The sequence below is a fragment of the Columba livia genome, chromosome 8 (assembly GCF_036013475.1).
Source record: "Columba livia isolate bColLiv1 breed racing homer chromosome 8, bColLiv1.pat.W.v2, whole genome shotgun sequence".
Lineage (NCBI taxonomy): Eukaryota > Metazoa > Chordata > Aves > Columbiformes > Columbidae > Columba > Columba livia.
This window is the reverse complement of record NC_088609.1, coordinates 31,564,277-31,585,578: the sequence shown is the minus strand read 5'-3', so window position 1 is coordinate 31,585,578 and position 21,302 is coordinate 31,564,277. Positions and strand designations below refer to the sequence as shown.

General features: G+C 43.2%; 1 protein-coding gene across 4 annotated transcripts in view; it reads right to left on the bottom strand.

Annotated features, from left to right (window-relative positions):
- PLA2G4A (phospholipase A2 group IVA) overlaps nucleotides 1-21,302 on the bottom strand; it is a 102,251-nt gene that overhangs the window by 71,474 nt on the left and 9,475 nt on the right. The window contains exon 1 of one of the 4 annotated variants that reach the window (XM_065072805.1): nucleotides 13,111-13,588. The exons of 1 other annotated variant lie outside the window; for it this stretch is intronic. The gene's annotated coding sequence lies outside the window, so the exon portion shown is untranslated. Of the gene's footprint in view, nucleotides 1-3,187; nucleotides 3,325-13,110; nucleotides 13,589-21,302 lie in introns of those variants that run through there. 2 more of the 4 variants (XM_065072804.1, XM_065072807.1) reach the window with 2 other exon arrangements.

Genomic DNA, 21,302 nt, shown 5'->3' with positions numbered 1-21,302 from the left:
CTCAAACTCCTATCACGTAGATGTCTTCATCTCTGCTTAGCTAGTAGAGAGAAAGAAGCACTTCTAGCACATTAATTATGTGGCCTGTTGGATATCCACTTTAAGATCATATTAATTTTATCCTGTTTCTCCTCCAGGGATCACTTGAAGAGTCTGAGCAACTCACACAGCGACTTCCCCCATCATCTATCGATATTTGTCTGATATTTTTCCCTTCACCAAGACTGTGGTCTTATTTTTTTTTATAGAAATGATATCATTCTATACTATACTTTCACACTGAAGAACTAATTGATCTTTCTAAGGAAGGTCCAACAATTCTCTCAAATAGTATTGCCATCTTCCACTTTAAAAAAAAAAAATAGACTGAAGTCTAAATATTCATTAGTCACTTCTACTCTCCCCACAACCTCTTTAAAAATCACCTTTGGGGCTTCTTGGCACTTTGTGGACCACTTTCACATGTCCTAGAGTTGCCCTCTCATCCCCGCACCAGGGGCTGAGTAACGCTGCTCCAGACATTCCACAGGCTACTGGAAATTGGTACATTCAGGAAATTCGTATCATTTCTCCGAGGTAAACAGTAAATGAAAGCCCTCAGGGAAGTCTGGATACCAGGGTGTGCTTTTTCTTCAAAAAAAAGAGAGTTCTTCTGAAAGTATTCTGTTACCACATTGCGTTATTATAACCTAGGGCAGTGATGAGATCATTTCCATTACTAAGGTTTCTGGGATTTGTTTTTCAGACTAGTGAGAAAGACTCTGTTATATCACTGAGGCATGGCCACCACACACGGGAAGGTTCAGCACCTCTCGGGAAGATGAGAGCCAATTCTGCTGCCACCGTCCATGAAACGAAAGAGAAATCCTTCCGCAGATTACATGGACCTTTTGTTTAGAAAGAGGTAAATGAAACAAAAACAGACTGCTTGTAAATTGAATTTTAAAATTTGTCTCGTGAGTGGTCATCCAGGCTTTCACTGGGAGCTGAACCAACCAGAGCTGTCAGCAAGTGCTTGATTTTATTACTTAAATCATCTCCAGACTGGAAGTCAGATATTTTTGACACGTACTTCCCGTTAGGGCAACCACCAAAACATGGGCTTCCCCATCAGTGTCAAGTAAACAGTTAGTGAAGAATTCAGTTTTGCTCCCCCAAGGTCACTTCCCTGCCCTGTGAAGGGCCAGTAGGCTTTGATCCACAGCGGTGTTTTTAAGCTAAAACACAAATTTGAACTTAATCTCCCACCTCAACTCCACACACTCACCATGAGCCATTCTGTACTCAGAACTTCCACCTGTCGTGCTAGCAGAGTTTCCATGGGGAAACTACATATTTTCTTCGTATTTTATAGTCAGTTTTCATATGCTTGAATTCTGAGTACAAGCAGGAGACATCTCCTCTGGCTGCTATACAACTCTGCCCCTGATACTTTCCAGCCCAAGCTGGTCAATTCATTTAATTCAGTTTGAATTCACAAGTCCCAACTATCTAGAATGGCTTCAGTTCTACTGCCAATGCTGTCAAAGTTGCCACATACACCTTATGATAACTTTAAAGTATTTTATTGACCATTGTTAAGATGAAATCAACATGCAATCTTAGTGAAGCAACAGCATGAGCCTTTTTTTGTTTTTTGGTTTTTTTTTTTTTCTTAGAATTAGACAAAAAGAAAAATTTAAGTCATAAACAGCACTTGGTGCCAAGAGTCAAACTGGTACTTTTCCAGTGCAGATTAACTGGCCACGCAAGAGGAGATTAAATTAGATGATTCAAGAATAAGTATTTCCATTTCTCTTCTGTTACGTACTCCTGCCACAGCACAATGAGAGAGCGCAGAAAGGTGGTTGTAAAGGGACAACGTGGAGACTGAGAGACAATTGCAGAGGATCACTTAACTCTATGCTGTATATACAAAACCTTACACCAGCAGAAAGAAAATAAAGCTGTCCCCACAGGTCTGACACAAAGGTGTCCCAGCTCTACAGAGGGTCATAGCCCAGCACAGTCCTCCAAACCCAGCAGCTGCATCTCGAGGGCAGATGACTGACCAGTGCTCACCAGTGAGCTACTGGGAGTAGGCGCGACCACCAGCACAGGAACCGTCACAGCGCCCCAGCAGCAGCTTCTCCAAATGATGCAGCTGGACGACAAATGAACCTCCATCAGGAAGCGTTTGAGTTTGCCCCCAAAGCGGAACGTGCAAACCTAGCCAAACGGGATGGCAGTCTGTGGTCATCGCAATAATGTACCGTAACAGATACCTGCTGTAAGTCACGAATGGGAACTTTGACAGTCCTTTTTAGATCAGAACCAAAAGAAAAACTGCCGTCACTGACATTTTTGTGCAATTTTTCCTTAGCAGATGTATTGTTTTACTTCCCTACACATTTCAAAATGCGTTGCTCCACTGCACACACTACACTAAACGACGCGGCCAGGTTCACAGAAACTGCTGCCAAAGCCATTCGCAGCGGTTGCTGCTGGCACGATTCTGTTGGTCCTCTTATCAGCACCAAGTACAGCGTCCGAGAAAAATATGCAGGCACTTAGAAGGCACTTAGCTGAGAGGAAAAATCACTAAAAGAGAACCAGTCTTGTTTTTAACAAAACCGGGACACGGGGCCAGGGCGAGCACGAACCCCTCGGCCAGCCCGTGACTAACGCGCTTTAAGTGACTTGGGCGGCCCCTCCTTCCCCGCGCAGCGCGATGCCACAGCACACACGCCGCGCTGACACACGCCAGCGCTGCAAACGCCTTTTTTCCCCCTGCCTGCTTTTCTTTTACCTCACGAAACCTTCGTTTTACACGCGGACGTGCCTGGGGATGGGGGGTGGGGGGGGACCAGTCGGCGCACGGCGGCCGTTCCTGGCGGAGAGGCGGGCGGTCAACGCGCCTTCCCCGGCGGCCGCGCTGCCCGGAGCGGGGAGGGCAGGTGCTTGAGGCGGCGCCCGCGGGAACACGCCGCTGCTCGGCAGACCCCCACTACAATAGCCCCGCCGCGGGGGAGAGAGGGAGGGCGGGCGGCCGGGCCCTCTCGGCACCGCCGCGCCCCTGCCCGCCCTGAGGGTGCTCCCCCCGCCTCAACCCGCCACCTGCCCGCGGGGCCGGGGGCACCCCCCGCGCTGCCAGCCCTCCCTTCCCACCCGCTGCCGAGCGTGTTAAAGAAGGAGGCACCGCGCTTACGGTAGCCGGGGGTCCCGCGGGCTCGGCCGTCCCTCCGGGCCGGGGCACGGTCGCGTTCCCCATTGCGGGCACTCGGCACTTTTCAGCGGCGCGGCGGGGGAGGCGCCAGCCGTCAGCTGACCGCCGCCTCTTAAGGAGGCGTGAGGCGCCGGCCGGCCGGCCGGGGTGGCTGCGGGGGCAAAGCTCCGGCGGTGGGTATGGCTGTTTGCTGTCCCCCGCTCCGGGGGTGGGTATGGCTATCTGCCTTTCCCCGCTCCGGGGGCCCGCACGGCCACGGCCGGGCTGGCGAGCGGGCTCCGCGGACGGGACGCCTTAAGGGCGCCGCGCGCTGCCCTGAGGAGAGCGGCGGCGGCCGGGCGGGCAGCGCTGGCTCTGCCCGGCGCTATGGGCTCCGCGGGGCCTCCCCGCAAGAAGCATGAAGTTGAAGTGAAAAAAAAAGTCAAATAGCTATCATACGGCTAAATGGAAGTTTGCATTAAAATCATAATAATAAAAAAAAAACCACACACCACGTCCCGCTTGGCCCCTGTGTGAATGTCCCGCCTCAGCCCGTGGCCGCTCCCACTCAGGGTTTGTCAGGGCTGCAAGAGCACCCAAAATCCTCAGAACTACGGACAGGAATGGCAATTCTGCCCATTTTACACAACATTTACCACGATCTCCTCTCAAAACTGTCAGGTGGTGCTTCCTCACCCCACCGTGGGTCCGAATTACAGAAACAGGCAACAAATTTGGAGAGCAACAGGATGAAAAGGTGCAGAGATGCCCCAATTGGCGGCACAGCAGATCAATAAAGAGGCAGTTTGGACCCAGCAGCTCTAACCAACAGTGCACCCGGGGACACGGGGTGTCCGTTTATAAACCTTTCAGCTCAGCGAGAACAGTCTCTGCAATGCGAATTCTGACTTTCAAGTCAATATTTCACCACCCTGAGGCTTAGCGCAAAGCACACATGGAAGTCACCTCTTGTCACTGTCTTTTTTGTGCCAGGCTCCTGCTCCCCGTCACACCTCAGCACCACCAAATATTTTAGGCTGAACCACAGCCCCATCACGCCTTATTCAAATTATGCCACCGGCTTCTCGTTAACGGCAACACAGTGATCTTTATTAATTCCATCGCTTTTCCCCTTTGCAAAGATTTGAGATGACCTTAAGGTGCCATCCTACATTTTTTCCTGGTTTGCTTCAAAGGATTTAAAATGGAAATATACTGAAGTATATTTATATATTTATAAATATATTTTTATATTTATAAATTGAGGTGTTATTTGCTGTATTTCTACACAGGCCTGAACCTTGGCTCTTGCTCACCCGTAACTACTGCCCTCAACAAAACAGATCTCAAAGAAGCCAGTTCTTCTCTAGAGACAACAAAAGACGAGACCAAGTTTCACTTTGATGTTGACGTCAAGCTCTTTCCAAATACCCAGTTCTAAGTTTTACAACAGAATTCGCTGAGGCTTTGCGCATCTAAATAGGGACTTGCTCCTTTGAAAAATGTGGCTGTAAAAAAAGCTGAGATAAAAGAAAAAGAAAAAGAAAAAGAAAAAGAAAAAGAAAGAGAAAGAGAAAGAGAAAGAGAAAGAGAAAGAGAAAGAGAAAAAGAAAAAGAAAAAAGGCTTAAATGACTCAACTAGGAGCTCCTCAAAGCACAGAAAACCAAAGGGTTCCCTTCCACAAATGAGGGGGAAATGGGGGGCATTCACATTCTGTTAACAAGATGCCTTAACATGTAGTAAACTGGTAGCCACAATTAGAGGCCAGCGAGCCAGAAACCTCATTTTCTCCATCATCTCACTGGTCTCCTGCTATGATGCACTGCGAGAGCTGAGCAACTCCGGCCATTACTTTTAACCTGATTTTCTGCCTTGTCTGGTAAGGAAAAAAGGCATGGGAGGAAAGTGCTGTCCTGGGAGGGCTGCCACAAAGAAAGACGAGTTTATGTTTAGAGAGCAAACCCAGGCCTGCCAGCTCAGAAAACTCCTATTTGATGTGGCCAACCTCTTCACTCACTTCCTCACGGGGCATATTTGAGGGAGCAGTAACCAGAAAAATGCAGCAGAACCACAATGGTGTCACTATTTGGGTCTTATTCCACGTCAACTACTGTCTGAAAATCACCAGAAACTCGTCTTTTGGGAGCAAAGGACTCTATTTAAAATGTGTCAGAAAAGCTCGGTGATGGTTTGGAGCCGTGGCATGAATACGATTGTTCTTAAGGAGTTACTTTCTTCCCTTTGGAGACTGATTGGCAAGGCTGAGGGTATGATCGCCCTTCCTGTGCTCTAAGTTCCCCAAATTTTCTTATTTGGATGCATCTACAATATTTACACGTACTACAGTCCTGCTCCAGGCACGCACAAGCTCACAGGCTTGACAAGCTGTCCCTGAGCTGTGCCAAGGAAGGGTTATCTGCAAACCGAGGCTTCAGCTCCAACCCTCTTTCTTGGCATTTTAAATGCGTTTGAAACACCATTCCCGCAGTACAGCTCTTGTTATAGCCCTCTGTGGTTTTGCAAATAGCACATGCAAAAATAAACAGAAAACCCAACAAATCGGGGAACTCCGGTATTGCCATCCAAACTCCCTTAGTTCCGAGTAGCAAGACTCCGATTTCTTCCTGTCCAAGGGAACAACGCAGACTCTTGATAAGGAGCTGACTAATTAGCAAGTAAAAATTCCTCTTTCCTTTTGACGCAAGAAGAAATGGAAAACTTTCTTTTACATTATGACTGTTCCCGTTATTTTGTGTAATACTATGAAAGTTATTTTTGGTATTAATCCTATTTCAAGAAAATTATGGGTAGTGTACTATGATTCTTTTTTCCCCATAACAAAACCAGTTGAGCAGATGCCTTCCCCCATCTCTCGTTCTTCACACACTGCAGCTCTTTACTCACCTCACCCTGTAAGATTTTGTGGGGTCAACTAATCTCTGAATGATGTGGGTTAAGAAACCTCCTTCTGTTCTCTCTTACATGATTGTTTTGCTTTATTTCAGATCATTTCAACCCACTAACAACGACCTGCTGCTGGTGCTGCGATACCCTGTGGTGTGAGATGTCCCTCCAGTGATCAACAGCCCCCAGACCATGAGCTCCTTTCTGATGGAAACGAGCCAGGAGCTGCGGTGAGGAAATTAGAGGGTGTGGGAAGCAGAATTGTGAAGTACAAAGCAGCCCGAGGTCTCTTGTGAAGCAGACTTGAGAGGGCAGCTGTGACAAATGACAGAGGCCGTGCTGCTGCGGAGCGACAAAGCCCAGACACAACTTGAGGAGAACTGTGGAAAAGCCAGACTGGGCATATCAGGACAAACAAGCAACTGAGCAGACAAAAAGGGATATTTTTTTAACACAAACCCAGTGTTTTCTTCCAGTCAGTCTTAAGCACAGATGCTTCATAATGTATCAGAACAAACACTCTTTGACCAGGCGTACAAACCCCAGCTATACCATACAAAACCACCTCCATTCCATGTTCCCAAGACCTCCACGGAGTCATTTGGTCCTCAAAAAAAAAAACCACCTTTCTGTGGTGAAAATAATTTAATCCATTGTATATAACACTGTGGGATGATGGAGAATTATAAATCTTGCTATTAAGATTGCTTCTGGTGAAAAATAGGCCATTTGCTTATCAATTGCATAACCTACGCGGTGAGGCTGGTTTCCTGCCCACAGCTGGATCCTCAGCAATCAGCAGCCATCCAGTTCCTCCTACCACTGCTGTCTGGCACAATAAATGCACCCTAAATTTCCAGTTTGCTCCTCTAATACTATTTATCAGGCATATCGGTACAGCAGAAAGTGAAATTTCCTGTAAGCCAGTTTGTCTCTGCATTTACTCCCCCACATCCACACGCAAACATTCCCCCTATCGCTTAAAAAAATAACGAATTGTTCTGGAGGACTTTCCACTGTGAATGAGGAAAGTTTGCACTCGAAGGGAATTCTGCTCAGGTGTCTGATCTCTTCTTTCTGTCCCTCCTGCCACCTACACGGTGGTTTTCTGGGGTTGTGGCCAACTCACCCATGGCAGTTATGGAAACAAACATCAAGGCAAAAATAACAGTGGGTTTCAGACACAGTCCTGCGGTCCTGAAATATCTTCTGAGAGCTTGAAGTGCAGCACGTCGGGTGAAACCTTCATATTAAGGAAGAAGTTGGTCTCTCGAACTGTCTGCTATTACATCTGTAACATCTGACCTCAGAAAATGATGGGATTGTAGAGTAACTCTGGCTGGGAGGGACCTCGACATGTTTCTCTCGTCCAACCTCCTGCTCAAAGAAGAGGCAGCTCTGGGCTACGACCACTTAGAAGCATTTCATTTAAAGGAGATGAGCACAGGACCAAATATTTTATTACATTATACCCTGGAGTATCATTTACGCTACAGAATAAAAGTAAACAATAAAAAAACACATAACTCTTATCTGTCTCACCTTTTCGATGGCATGCCCTCAGTCTCTGTACCTTCCTATGCCTAGAAATCCCACAATTTAAGTGGGTAGAAAATTTACTTTCTTTGGTATGTTTGTTTAAAGGTTGGCCATTTATTGCCTGAAGCTGAGTTTTCGTGCTGTAAGTAACAGTGAGTAGTTTTCTGCACACCTTCTCCAAATCACCAACCACTTACAGACTTTTGTCTGTCACCTCTTCTCCAAGCTGAAGGTTTTTTCTTGAGCTGCATAAGTCACTGGTCTTTCATCTACAATTTGTCCTCCCAACATTCTTCCCAAGATGGCTGAGTAGACATGTGTCCGTCAAAGCTGTGAGTTCACACAGTAACGATGGTTTTCTTTGTTTTCCATTTTCTTCCTCACTATTTTTAAACTTCCTACTTGCCTTTTGCTGACTGCTGAGCTTGCCCCTTCCTAAACAGAAAGAGTGAATTTGGATCCACATCTGTGTATATGTGCTGCAGTTCAGGCTACACAGATCATTCTCTTAGCTGCAAAACTAGTTCTTCACTATTAAACATTTATTTTCCTTCCCTTTCCTTTCCCTTTCCTTTCCCTTTTCCCTTTCCCTTTTTCCTTTCCTTTCCTTTCCTTTCCTTTCCTTTCCTTTCCTTTCCTTTCCTTTCCTTTCCTTTCCTTTCCTTTCCTTTCCTTTCCTTTCCTTTCCTTTCCTTTCCTTCCTTTCCTTTCCTTTCCTTTCCTTTCCTTTCCTTCCTTTCCTTTCCCTTTTTCCTTTCCTTTCCTTTCCTTCCTTTCCTTTCCTTTCTTTCTTTCCTTTCTTTCCTTTCCTTTCCTTTCCTTTCCTTTCCTTTCCTTTCCTTTCCTTTCCTTTCCTTTCCTTTCCTTTCCTTTCTTTCCTTTCCTTTCCCTTTTTCCTTTCCTTTCCCTTTTTCCTTTCCTTTCCCTTTTCCTTTCCTTTCCTTTCCTTTTCCTTTCCTTTCCTTTCCTTTCCTTTCCTTTCCTTTCCTTTCTTCCTTTCCTTTCCTTTCCTTTCCCTTTTTCCTTTCTTTCCTTTCCTTTCCTTTCCTTTCCTTTCCTTTCCTTTCCTTTCCTTTCCTTTCCTTTCCTTTCCTTTCCTTTCCTTTCCTTTCCTTTCCTTTCCTTTCCTTTCCTTTCCTTTCCTTTCCTTTCCTTTCCTTTCCTTTCCCTTTTTCCTTTCCTTTCCTTTCCCTTTTTCCTTTCCTTTCCTTTCCTTTCCCTTTTTCCTTTCCTTTCCCTTTTTCCTTTCCTTCCCTTTTTCCTTTCCTTTCCTTTCCTTCCTTCCTTTCCTTTCCTTTCCTTTCTTTCCTTTCCTTTCCTTTCCTTTCCTTTCCTTTCCTTTCCTTTCCTTTCCTTTCCTTTCCTTTCCTTTCCTTTCCCTTCCTTTCCTTTCCTTTCCTTTCCTTTCCTTTCCTTTCCTTTCCTTTCCTTTCCTTTCCTTCCCCTTCCCCTTCCCCTTACCCTTACCCTTACCCTTTCCCCTCCCCTCCCCTCCCCTCCCCTCCCCTCCCCTCCCCCCTCCCTCCCCTCCCCTCCCCTCCCCTCCCTCCCTCCCCCTCCCCTCCCCTCCCCTCCCCTCCCTCCCCTTTTGCTTGAATGAAGATATTAAATAGCACAGGCTCCAACATGAGATTCTACTGGTTATCGCTGTCAGTTATGAAAACTGAACACTCCTTCCTATCCTTTTTCCCCTCTTTTAAGCAGTTATTAATCCATGAGAGGATTGTGGATATCTTACATTCGTTTTCAAAAATCCCAGTTTATGAAACTGGATCACCTAAAGGGTGGTTGACACCTTCAGAGTGGATTTCTGAGGCATGATTCACCCTTGAAAAAATTACGTTGTTATCAACATATTTATAGAAGCAATTCAATATTGCCTGTGAAGAAGTAAGAATTCACTAGTCTAGAAGTCGCAACTCTGCCCTACAACCGTCGCTAAAAAAATCAGTAGTACGCCAGCTCCTGGCCCTGCAGCGAGACCGAATCGAGCGATAGGCTGCACACAGCAAAATCACAGCTCAAAATTCCGCTACGTGAGCTGCTCTTTTATTTCTGTTATCACTCTGTCCCAAAATTCTTTTACTGAAACTTCCCCTCTAAGCGCATCCCGTGAAGAACAGCTCCACTGGGAGGATCCCATCGCCTTCTGCTGTTTGCAGAATGGATGCATTACACTTATTTAGATTCTCCACAATTTGCTGTCGTCCTTGAGTGCTCCTGTTACACCCCGCATGCACCTCAAGGAACAGAGAAGGTGTAAGGGGAAAACCATAAGAAATACATTTCAGTTTGAAATTCAACCTAAATATCAGCAACCAATGAAGACTTTGTGATCTGACAAAACTGCATCAACACAGAAATCAAAAGAAGTTAAATCGACCACACTAGTTAACTGCATGATTAAAAAAACCCAAAATGTTTAGAAAGAAGTTTCTGACATGGACAGTATGGAGCAGGTTGTGTGTAGAGTCCTGGAGAGGGCCAAGGCTTCCATCGAGCAGATGTTGTTTTCTGCAAAGAACCCACCCAAGCATCGCAAGAAAACTGAAAGAAGCCCACAGTTTATATTGGAGAAACACTTTTCAGGAGATAAATTATTTCTGTTAAAAAGCTGAAGGTAGTGTTTGGACAACCTTGTCTGCCCTTTTGAGAATTATTGCATAATAAACATTCCCTTGACACACTATTGTTAACATCATGGCTCACCGGTTTTCTGCATACTTCATTCAGGTTCTTCAAAGGCAACACTGCAGTTAAAGGGTAACTTGCACATTTCCTCTCCTAAATGAGCACACTTCGGTTATAATGCCTTTTTTTTTTTAGCGATGGCAAAGTTTCTCATTGTGTTATTTACAACAACATTTCCACTACTGTAACATACCACCGTAAGCAAATCTCCAGTGTACCACTTCAGCATTAATTTTTCTTCTGAAGTATTGAAGTGTTTCTTCTTTTTCCTGTTTCAATTAAAAGTTTAAAATACTCCAGAAATGTCTTTCCTCTTCAGATTAATACAGTTCTGTTTGTAGTGGAACTATTTGCTCAGGCAGTTAAGAAAATGAACATTTCAGCCGCATCCCCTTCAATAACCATTTCACCTCCCGTTTTCTCTGTTTTCTTTGTCACTTAAGCCCAGATTTCCAATTTATCCTGTGTGCTAAAGGGATTTGTCTTTTTTTTCATAACACCCATTACTCTTCTGCATGTTCTTCGGCTTAGATCAACCCGAGCTTTGCTGTGAGCACAAGAAGAAACTCGACGCCCACACTGGGAATTCAAACGGAAGGCCAGGAGCAGTGAAAACCTCAGGTGCTGTTTCCAAAGAGTGTTGCATCTGCTGCTGGTAAATTCTGCTTGAATCTCTTTTGGGTTATTTTGTGGTCATTCTTCTAAATGTTACTTCATTTGTCTCATGTCCATAAACTAAGTTAGACATAAAAAACCGACATCAAAGACCAATAGGAGAAACTACACTAGGCAGGGAGGCGGACTTATTTTTTAATATGTTATAATATTCAATAAAGTTACAAGATACCATTAAGGAGTCCTTGACTCCTTAATGAGGAAACCTCATTCCCTAAATCTACTATATTATTATGACAAAAGCAAAGCACACAAACATATTCCCTTATCACAAAGAAACACTCCATAAAACAATTTAAACTCAAATATAGAGAATTGTTCTACCAGTAAGCGTTACGGATACGCCGTTAATTTCCATTACAGGGAAACTAAGACTGTGGACTGAGGCCGAATTTGCATTTTCAATATTTCTGGAGCAGCTGAACCTTAATTTACAAATGGTATCTGGTACCAAACATCTAATAATCCAAAATAAGTCTAGTACAGAACAATCTCTCAACCTGCAATTTTTGAAGGTTGGGAAGAATTGCGTCCAAATTTGCAGAATGCGCACAAGCGAACAATTTTTACATTTGCAGAATGAGAAAACTATCTTTTTGTTTTGCACTATAAGGAACAGATCATCTGGAAGTCAAACATGCCTCAAATGTTTGCTTTAATACGTGACTGAAAACAAGAAGTTCAGGAGCCAGCTGTTTCTCAGAGACGAAATCCTTGATCTTATACATGCTCACAGGCAGAATAAGCCTGAAGGCTTCTCCCTATTTGAAAGCTGAATTTTTGAGTTGCTGCTACTTATCAATTTGATCGCGGCGGTTAATTATATGCACTATTATTTATTTCTAAAGTCAAATATTCTAGTGATTGAAGACATCTGCTGCCAGAAAGGGCTGGAAAACATTAAGCCCAACCAAACATCACCCCACCCAGCAGCAATCTGTCACCCTCCTCAAAATAACAAACTGACAGGCAGCTTGGCAAGCAGAAATTACCAAATACAAGGGAAATCTAGAAATATTTGAAGTGGCTGACACAGAGATCGACAGGGAAATGCCAATAACACGTGATGCCTTCAGAAATATTGTTTTTCATACAAATCTGCAGGCAAACCCGGGCAACCTAATATAGGAAGAAAATATAAATCTGCATTTCATGTGTCAGAACCTGGTGCTTTTTGATTTGCCTTTTTGCACAACTTTGAGTTACAAACCGAGTCCAGGTGATGTTCCTCATTCTCTTAAACCTTTAGTTATTTTTTTAGGTATGGAGATAAAGAAAGAAATTCCTAAAGCAACACTGGTTGTGCTTTACACTCAGGACGTCTTATCGTAATGAACTGGGCCCTCCTAGGATCAAGTAGCTTTTGTGACATAAGAAAATTGTGGCGATCCCTACCAGAAGATACTGTTGGAGATCCCTACCAGAAGATATAGGTCCAAATACAAAACGAACTCGGCGATTAGAGAAATAGATGAAGGACGTGTCCATTTGCAGCCATTAAATGCAGTATTAGGGGCATTACCTCAGCCTCTGTAAGTTCTTAAACCATTGCTTGCTGAATGCTGGGCAGGATATTTGACCTTTTCTGATTTTCTTTTCTCCAATGTACATTATCAGCCAACGCCAGCGAGGCGACAGTGAACGAAGGTGCGACCATCTCACTGGGCAGCGTCTGTCACTTCTTCTCCAGAATCCTCCCTTTAAACTGCAAGTTTCATCCACTGCCTCGGGGGACAATCAAAACCAGATTGCAGAAGACCAGAAAAATGGCTTTCTTGCCTGGAAAGGAAGAGCCTGCAATCCCCCATTTCAAGTAAATACAATCTAAATACATCAGAGGATTGTGTTGCAATTTATGAAACCCCCTTTAACTTCATACTTTATCTGCTTGTCCCTTACAAGTATCACTATCTACTGGAAAAGAATATGCAATAATTTGCCAAATAAATCAAACCTTATAAGCCAATTGGCAGAGGATGTTATTATTTGATGGAGCATAATCTCTTTTATTGACGACTAAATGGGTGCAGCAGCTTAGTCCTCAATGATTATGCTTCTTTCCATTCCTGGATATGCCCAAATTAAATTCCCTTAAGTGACATAACTCCGTACTTACCATCAGTAGAGCAGGGCTTATTCCTGCGAAGTTGCCAAGTAAGACAGCTGAAGAAAAAACAATTGCAGTTTGACATTTAAACTCTATTTTTGTTAATAGGTGACAGTGGAATGTTTCAGTAGACAAACCAGCTCATTACTGGCAGAAGGACATAGTCTTCTGGCAGGATACTGGGAGGAGCAGTCAAGTGAATGAAACATGTGAGAAAAACAGCAGACAGACTACACTGGTAATTTCATAAAGACTCCAGTGAAGAATTAACATGGTAATAAGGAACCCAAGCACGCAAGTTATTAGAAATAGTAAAGAAGCAGCAAATGAAAGAGAACAAAGCAGATCTTATGCTTGAGATGCTTCCAGAATCTATCTTTTCTTTGTTCTTCCTTTTGCTTGGTGGAGTTCTGCACAAGCAGCACTTGTGAAAAGAGCACTGAATACAAAGCAGGCACCTCTAGCTGCGGTTGCACTCCTCGCTTCTGAGTTCACAGACCCCGGCCTTTCTTCTTTTGTTCTGCTTGTTTGGGTTTTGTTACAACTTCTGAAGGAGCATAAATCACCAGCAGCCTTCAGCAAGCGTTGTCAGGACTCCAATCTCAGCAAGCACAACTCTGCTCGCTAAACATTGAACTGCGCTTGGTGACACGTTCAGCACAGTTTACACCAGCGTCCTCTCTAATTTGATGCCAAGAACACGGAGCTTGTTCCAGCATTCTGCTTATCAGAACAAAACTCTTGTTTCCTTGCTGGCTACCTCATTACTCCTTTTTCATGTGGTACAAGAATATCTAATTCAACGAGTATATTAGTAAAAGTCTTCCCTGCTGCCTCTCCCCTAATGAAACATCTTTCTGTATGACCCCAAATGAGGCTTCCTGGGTAGAAAACTGTGCAAAAGCTATATAAAAATTTGCAATAAATAATCCAACAAGTTCTGGTTCTGAAGATGGCTTGTCACTGCACATTTAATGCCACATAAAAGAGCACATGGGCTTTAAGAGCTTCTGGTTTAGTCCAGTTTTAGATCACAGAAGTACGAGGTGATGGAAGTTGTTCTAATCAGGACATCACTGGAGCTCTGTTGCAGTCCCAATGACGTAAAACAAATTTAAGCCTTTGCTTTATTTTAATTGTGCACTTAAAGGCTGGTCTGAAATGGGTCACAGATGGCCACCTTCTATTCAGCATCCTACGGGATCCTGCATTTCCCTCCAGGAAATTAATTCACTTTGTCAAGACAAAATCCTTTCTCCATTCTGTACGTGTCAACCATCCTAGGCCTAACCAGGAGAAATTTCTAAAGCTTGAGTAATAATTCTCAGACATGACATTAAAACACTATTTTTCTTATAATAAACTGTCGAAAACAAATCTCTACGTGGTTAATGATTAATTCGCTACGTCTTTGGTTTTAAGCTTTGCCTAAGGCTGCACGCTACTCTTTCAGGCCATTATTTGTTTCAAACAACCAATTTCCTAGGTGTGTTTCCTTCGAATTTATTGTAACACCACCGATGGGTAGAGGTCACCGAACAAATCCTTCTGCCATAAACCTTATCCACTTGCAGTCCATTCTTCCAGTTACATTCTCAAGCCTCCTGATAGATTTTATGTTGGCCCACTAGGAATATAACACATCACTAAAGAACAGACCTGGAATATTAACATTTCCAAAATGACTGGTCGATTAGTTGGTGTCGCTGTAGGCAAGGGCCGTTTCTTCCTGTGACGACTCTGGATGGGCATCTCCTCTGGGCCCGGGCCAGCCTTGAATTTGGACTCTCTTAACACCAGAGCTCCTTGCTACCAATCGCTTGAATAAAGGCAATTAACGTGCGGGCTGCTAACTACAAACCTGCTGTCATTCCTATGGAATGTATGTGCTAAGCAGGACCGAATGAATTCTCAGCTGCTGAGATAAAACGTTTGAATAAGCTGGACCTGGCAAGGCTCTGGGAGGTGAACCACCACTGCTCAGCAGAAACATTGTCCTCCAGAGGTCAGATCCAGTGCAGCAAGGAGAGGACGACCCAAGCGTGGTTGGGAAGGGGAAGGAACAGGATTCTGTTGGTGCCCGTTTTGCTTCTCGCTAGCAGCCACCTCCTCCCCATTCCTCAGGAGCTGTTCTGCACCCTCCCGTTTCCACCAATCCAACATGATGGCCTGGGAGACATCATCCTCACAGGGTCCGCTCCCTTCCATCCACACGAATGCTTCCTCCGTTACTTCGCTGCTATTTTTACACGCACCTGAAACTCTTCTTCCATCCTCCTGTCTATGCCTTTGCAATGTCCATAGATAGTTCGATGACCGGCGAGTTGTCCTTTAGCCAAGTTATGCACTATATTTACCTACTTCAATGCCCTCTCATCACCCGAACCTTCCAGCCACTTCCCTTCTTCATTTCTGGGTCTGCTCTGCCCTTATCCAGCCGTCTTCTGCTCGGAAGGGAATGCCATGATCTCGGTGCAAGTGCATAACAAATTACTACATCCCCCTCTGGTATGGGATGGGACCGACCTCCTGGGGACTTGTGACAAACCTGCTGTGAATTGTTGTACCAGAATTTCAACGGCATCATTATTTTCCTATTTTTCTCTATATTTTTTCAGGTTATTTTATATCCTGATTTTCACTTTGTGTACTTTTGTCCTTATTTCTTCAGCTACTCATTACTGCAAATTTACTTCTATCCTTTTCGGTCTTCAATACCTCCTGCCGTACAGTGTCATTTCAGGTTTCTCCATACACAGACCTCTCTAATACTTCATCCATTTGAAGCTTAAAACCAGCAGTAGAAGAAAAACATAATGAAATATTATTATATCTTTACATCTATGCCCTTTTCTTTGTTTTGCTACAAATTCAAAACAATACAGTATTCTCTTATGAAAGCACCACTAGTATTCGGTTCATCAGTTTAATCACAATTCTCATCAAAGCTGTCCAATCATTTTTTTTTTTCCCCAAATGTCCAACATTTGATTAATATTCACTTAGAGATAATCAACTAACTAACTAATAACTGTCTGGGTATTTACTTCTGTAAGGAAACCATTCTGGTTGATTATCTGTGATTTACTGTTCATCAACCCATCACCAGTCTACTGGATATTTCAAGGAGTTTTGCACTTGAGATTGTGGGATTTCCTTTTTATTCTTTTTGACAACGTTTCACTTAAACTTTGTTTTCTAATATGCTGTCCTGTCTTAAGCCGCTGGTTTTGTAAAACTCCCTTAAGAAGGAATGTTAGAGTTTTGGAGGGGCGGGCTACTATTCCTGGGTATAAAGCGGCATTTTTAACCCAAGCTTGAACTAAACAACATCTGAAGTTTTGAAAGTCTGATTTGCTTTTTAAGTCTTAAGAATATATCTTGGTCCAGACCTTTTTGCCCTAAACATTTTCGTTTTGAAATATTTATTCTTCAGTGTAACACATTTAAATGTTTCTGAGAACTGAGCAATAATTTTAACATTTGTGAAGGCTGCGATTGTTACAGTTCAAACTGAGCTCAGTTTATAAAACCAGGTTAAAGGTGCTCGCTTGTCTTGTCAGAAAACACTCATTGCCAACATGAACCCATTCTTCCTGAAAACTGGTAAAATCCTGAGTAGAAATAACTAATTCCTCCTCCCCACACAGCGCCCTTGTTTTGTGCCAGGAATACCCAGTACGAGTAGATTTTTCAGTTTTATACATACACAGTGGATTTTATTCATCTGCCAGACAGGAGTAATGACTCAGAGAGAAAACACCCAGTAGTCCAGCAGACACAGAGGGTCATTAGCAAAGAAAGATGCGGTAGAAAAAAACTAACCGCTCCTTTACTAATAATTAAATGGAAATTATATTTCCAGTTTAAATTTAGCACGGTGGTAAAAGCTGAACAGAATTGCAAGAATCTCGAGGAGGACACCCCTGTGTTTGCACTGTGTCTTCATCGGGAACTGTTTGTTCTAGCAAAGCATGCGGTTTCTTGCCGATGCCAACTCCGCCGATGCCAGAACAGGTCTGCGTGTTTTTATTGCAGTTATGCAACGCACAGGAGTCTTGAACTTCCTTCCTAAATTAGAGAAATATCTGTGCTGTTTTCTCATCCACAGACTGAGCGATTGGATGGAAGTGTGGGCACCACACTCAGCCTCTGCATCCATGTCAACCACTTGGCTTTTCAGCTTGAAACCATCTACATCTAAAGTGAGATGACCACGAGTTCCAAAAATGGTTAAAGATTTTATCTAAAATTTTATCTACAGCCAGACCTTTCAGAAATTACATACTAGAAATTTATTATCCAGATTGGATTTAAGTCTAGAGTTTCAAACACACCAAATTATTTTTTCACACCAGATTCTCCGAAAATCCCGTAAGTACCAGATTATGTGGCTGGATGTGCCAGGTATGTACAGACACACGCCCTCTATATCTATATAAGTCCATCTGTGCAATGTGCTATGAGCTCATAACATGCCCAAAAAGCAAGGAAAACACAATCTCCATCATAGTGTGTAATATCAATTACTCACAACCAAGAAAGATAAAAGAAACCAAAGGAGAAATACTTACCAGCTGTGGTTTTCACTATTCAACTCAACCTGCTCAGCTTTAACAAATCATTGTTAGTAAAGCTGGAAGATTAAAAAATACATTTTCCATAGGGATGCTCATCACCGACAGCCAGATTCTCTTCTGTGTAACAAAGATGTCCCTGCATGAGCTGATGCATCATTCTCTGAGCCCTGGTTGATTCCGTATTTAATTTTCACCGAAGACTGCAATTCTGGGATATTTCCCCAGGACACAGTCCTGTCCAGCTCTTCACCATGCGGAAAGACGGCTCGACTGGGTAACCAGCTTCAATTCTTTGCTCTTCTCTCAGCTGATTTATCTGCTGACGTCTCTTGACACCTCATAGCTCCCTATCTGTGATCCCGCCCAGTCACTCCTTGGCTTTGTTTGCCTGAAGGACTGGGGAATGTGATCTTTTGGGCAGTGACAGGCACATACGTGAGACAGAAATGCCACCGCGCTGTGTTTTTTGCTAAATGTTCTCTTGGAAAAGTGAGATGCTTGGTCACAAATGACACAAGCTTTGAGACTGAGATTAGGTCAAGACTAAAGAACATCCGTATGACCCATGTGTTCCTATGTTATTAACAGAGAAGAGAGCAACGGTTTTGCTCTTAAGAATACACATCTTAAGTAACTATCTCTAATCCTAAACACAGAACATAAAAATCTACGATTGGTGTATGGAAATACATAGATGGATCTGCACCCTCCTCTGAACTGAGGGGATCACAAGTTGGAACAGCAGCGGAAGCATCACGCAAAAATCTGTAACATAACGCATACACCTACGTTATCTTTGTTCTGGGTTTTGTGTTAGTAGCTTAAAAAAACAACCTCCCATTCAATTTCCTCCAGGTTTAGATATTTCTAAAGCTTTTCCAGAAGGACACCACTTGTATTAACTCTTACTTTTGTTAGCCTTATGGAGATACTTTGCTCTTTAGAGCACATCAGTCCAAGTCAGCACTACTTAATCAAATTCAGCAAGGGAGTGTTAAACTCATGGACCGGATTTACAGACCGTACACACCATCATAATGGCAAATTCATCATAATTCCATAATTCCTCCATAATTTCCTCATCATAATTCTGTGTATTAAAGCCCATGGACAAGGTCATGACACTCTCAATGTAGATATTCGCAGAGTGTGTTTAAATCAGTCCTTACAAGACCAAGCTTAATTTTTCACATTTTTTTCCCACTTCCCCACTTTTAAGTTATTATGAGAACCACTACTTCACAGCAGCTTTTTGAAAGGTATTTAAAGGCTTGGATTAGTGAAATGAACAGTAAATTTGTCACTGAAAAATCAGTACATACACACATATATGCAACAGTGTGTGTGCAAATCATACCTCTAGAGTGGATCCCCAGCTATCCAGATCTGCTTCTTTAGCAAATGTTATCATCGTCTAAACGAGTAAGCATGCCAGAGGAAAACCTTCGTATTTTCACTTACATCTGAGTATGAGAAATATAAAAGGTTATCTCAGTTTAAATTACACCGCACTCGTTCATACAGGGACGCTTTAGTGGACTGTGATGACCGGCACACAGCACGACCCTCCCCAAATTAATCCTCTCTAATTATATTCCCCGTCAAGCAGACCAGTGAGCAATTTGGGAGCTGTGCGGATAAACTTTGTGTCCTCTCCCCAAAATCTTAATTTGCTTGTTATTATTTCTTTCTTTTCTACTTTGTTTTGCAATTACTTTTAATTCCCTATGTTCAGATATACTTTAATATGCATATTTATCTAGTCGAGTTCATGAAACATCAAAACCTGGAAACCTGGCAAGGAGAAGGTTGAGGTCAGAACCAGAGAGAGGAGACAGAAGAAGACACGTGTGTACATTGATATCCAGGACTTGTGCACTCACAAATTCAACATTTGAATGGATTATTTCAGGCTGAATTCCCTGCACGATTTGCACGTCAACTCAAATTTCTGATCTAATTTGCCTAATGATAGTCTATTTGCTAACTAAACAAAACATTTATTGCTGTTAGGGTTGTTTACCTAGCTCTCAAAATAGGCATTTTCAGGCTTTTTCTCCCTGGAAAAAGATGAGGGTACAAGCTAGAAGGTTGGGAGAAAAGGAGATTTTGGTTATCTATTCCTTTTTGGACAGAAGTCAACAAATGATGACTCATGTTCTCGAATTAGCCGGAACGGAGAGTTACTTTTGAAGTGATACCTAATTCAGCAAATAAATCAACTCTTGGCCAATATAATCTGTGGAAGGAATCAGGCACAAATTAACACGAAATACACTGGCAGCTTCTTGCTCCAGAACATTTGTGAGCACAGGAGGAGAGGAATCCTTAAATCCTCCGTCCAGTGCAAGACATATCAAAATGCTTCACGTGGGTCCTTACACAAACCCATGAGAGTTGGTTTGGAAGCTCTTTGGCCACAGTTCATCTTCTATCTGCAAAAACACGCAGCAAAACCACACCGATCCTTCTCCTGCTCTACACGTGCATAAAATAGCAGCAAGTTTTCTTCCAGATGGGTCTGTCCAGCTTCTGTTTTTCAGGTTTTCCTGTTGTCTTCCAGCATCTGAGTTGATGAAGAAACTGAAGAAACACAAGGCGGACTCAAACCAAACCTCTCCAGGGAGTGACGCTTCTTGTCTACGACAGACACATGGAATGCGCAGAGCCTGCTGGACTAAAACACTTGCAGCTCTTCTCAAAACAAAGCACTTTGTGTATATGCACATTGTGCTGGATTTGAGACAAAACCCATGCAAATGTGGAGCACGTGGTTTGCAGCAAGCTTCGAAAATACCCTTCCAGACCTGGATGTGAATATGATACGGCAAGGATCACTGTATTTAAAGACACGTCCTGCAGCTTTCCCAGGAGCGTTTCTGCTCACTAAAGCCTGACCTTGGGCACAGCCAGGATTAGAGCTCAGGGTTGAGCACTCCAGCCCCAAATCAGGACTGGTATTTACTTCTCTTAACCCCAGATATCGGTAATATGTGAAGATGGTTAAAACCGTCTATATGAAATGGAAAATTCAAAGAGAGAGAAAACAATTCAACTTACAACAAGGACATAGCTACACCAGGTGGGAAAGCCTAGTTTTAATCCACAGGCGGGTAACAATTTATTAATATTTTAGTTAAGCATCTGAGCAAAAATAAAGAACAGATTAGCAAGAGGAAAACTGAAATTACCCTCCTAACTAAGTTGGAATCAGAACACCCTTGGAAGGGGAGGTTTTGAGATCTTCACCTGGATGAAATCCAAACAGGCTTAGGGTATAAAATGAAACGTATGATCCCAATCCACGTGATTTTTGATCCTAAAGTCATAGTTTTTGCACGGAAACTGCTTCCACAGTTCTGCTGTTAAGTCGGTGTTATCCAGCTGACAGGCAGGGTTTGAAGATAAGAGTTCTGCATAGAAGGTTGTTTGCCACAACTATTTTAACCGTCCGAGTGTTGATGTTGTGCACAAGTTCTCAACAGAGAAATATCACATTAATCTGACACGGCCTTGTACTGGGGAGGACTTCCACATCACTGGCAAACATCAAAATATTCCATGACCAGGATAAGACTTGTAATTTATCCAAAATATTGTCATGTAAAGCCCCACGAAGCT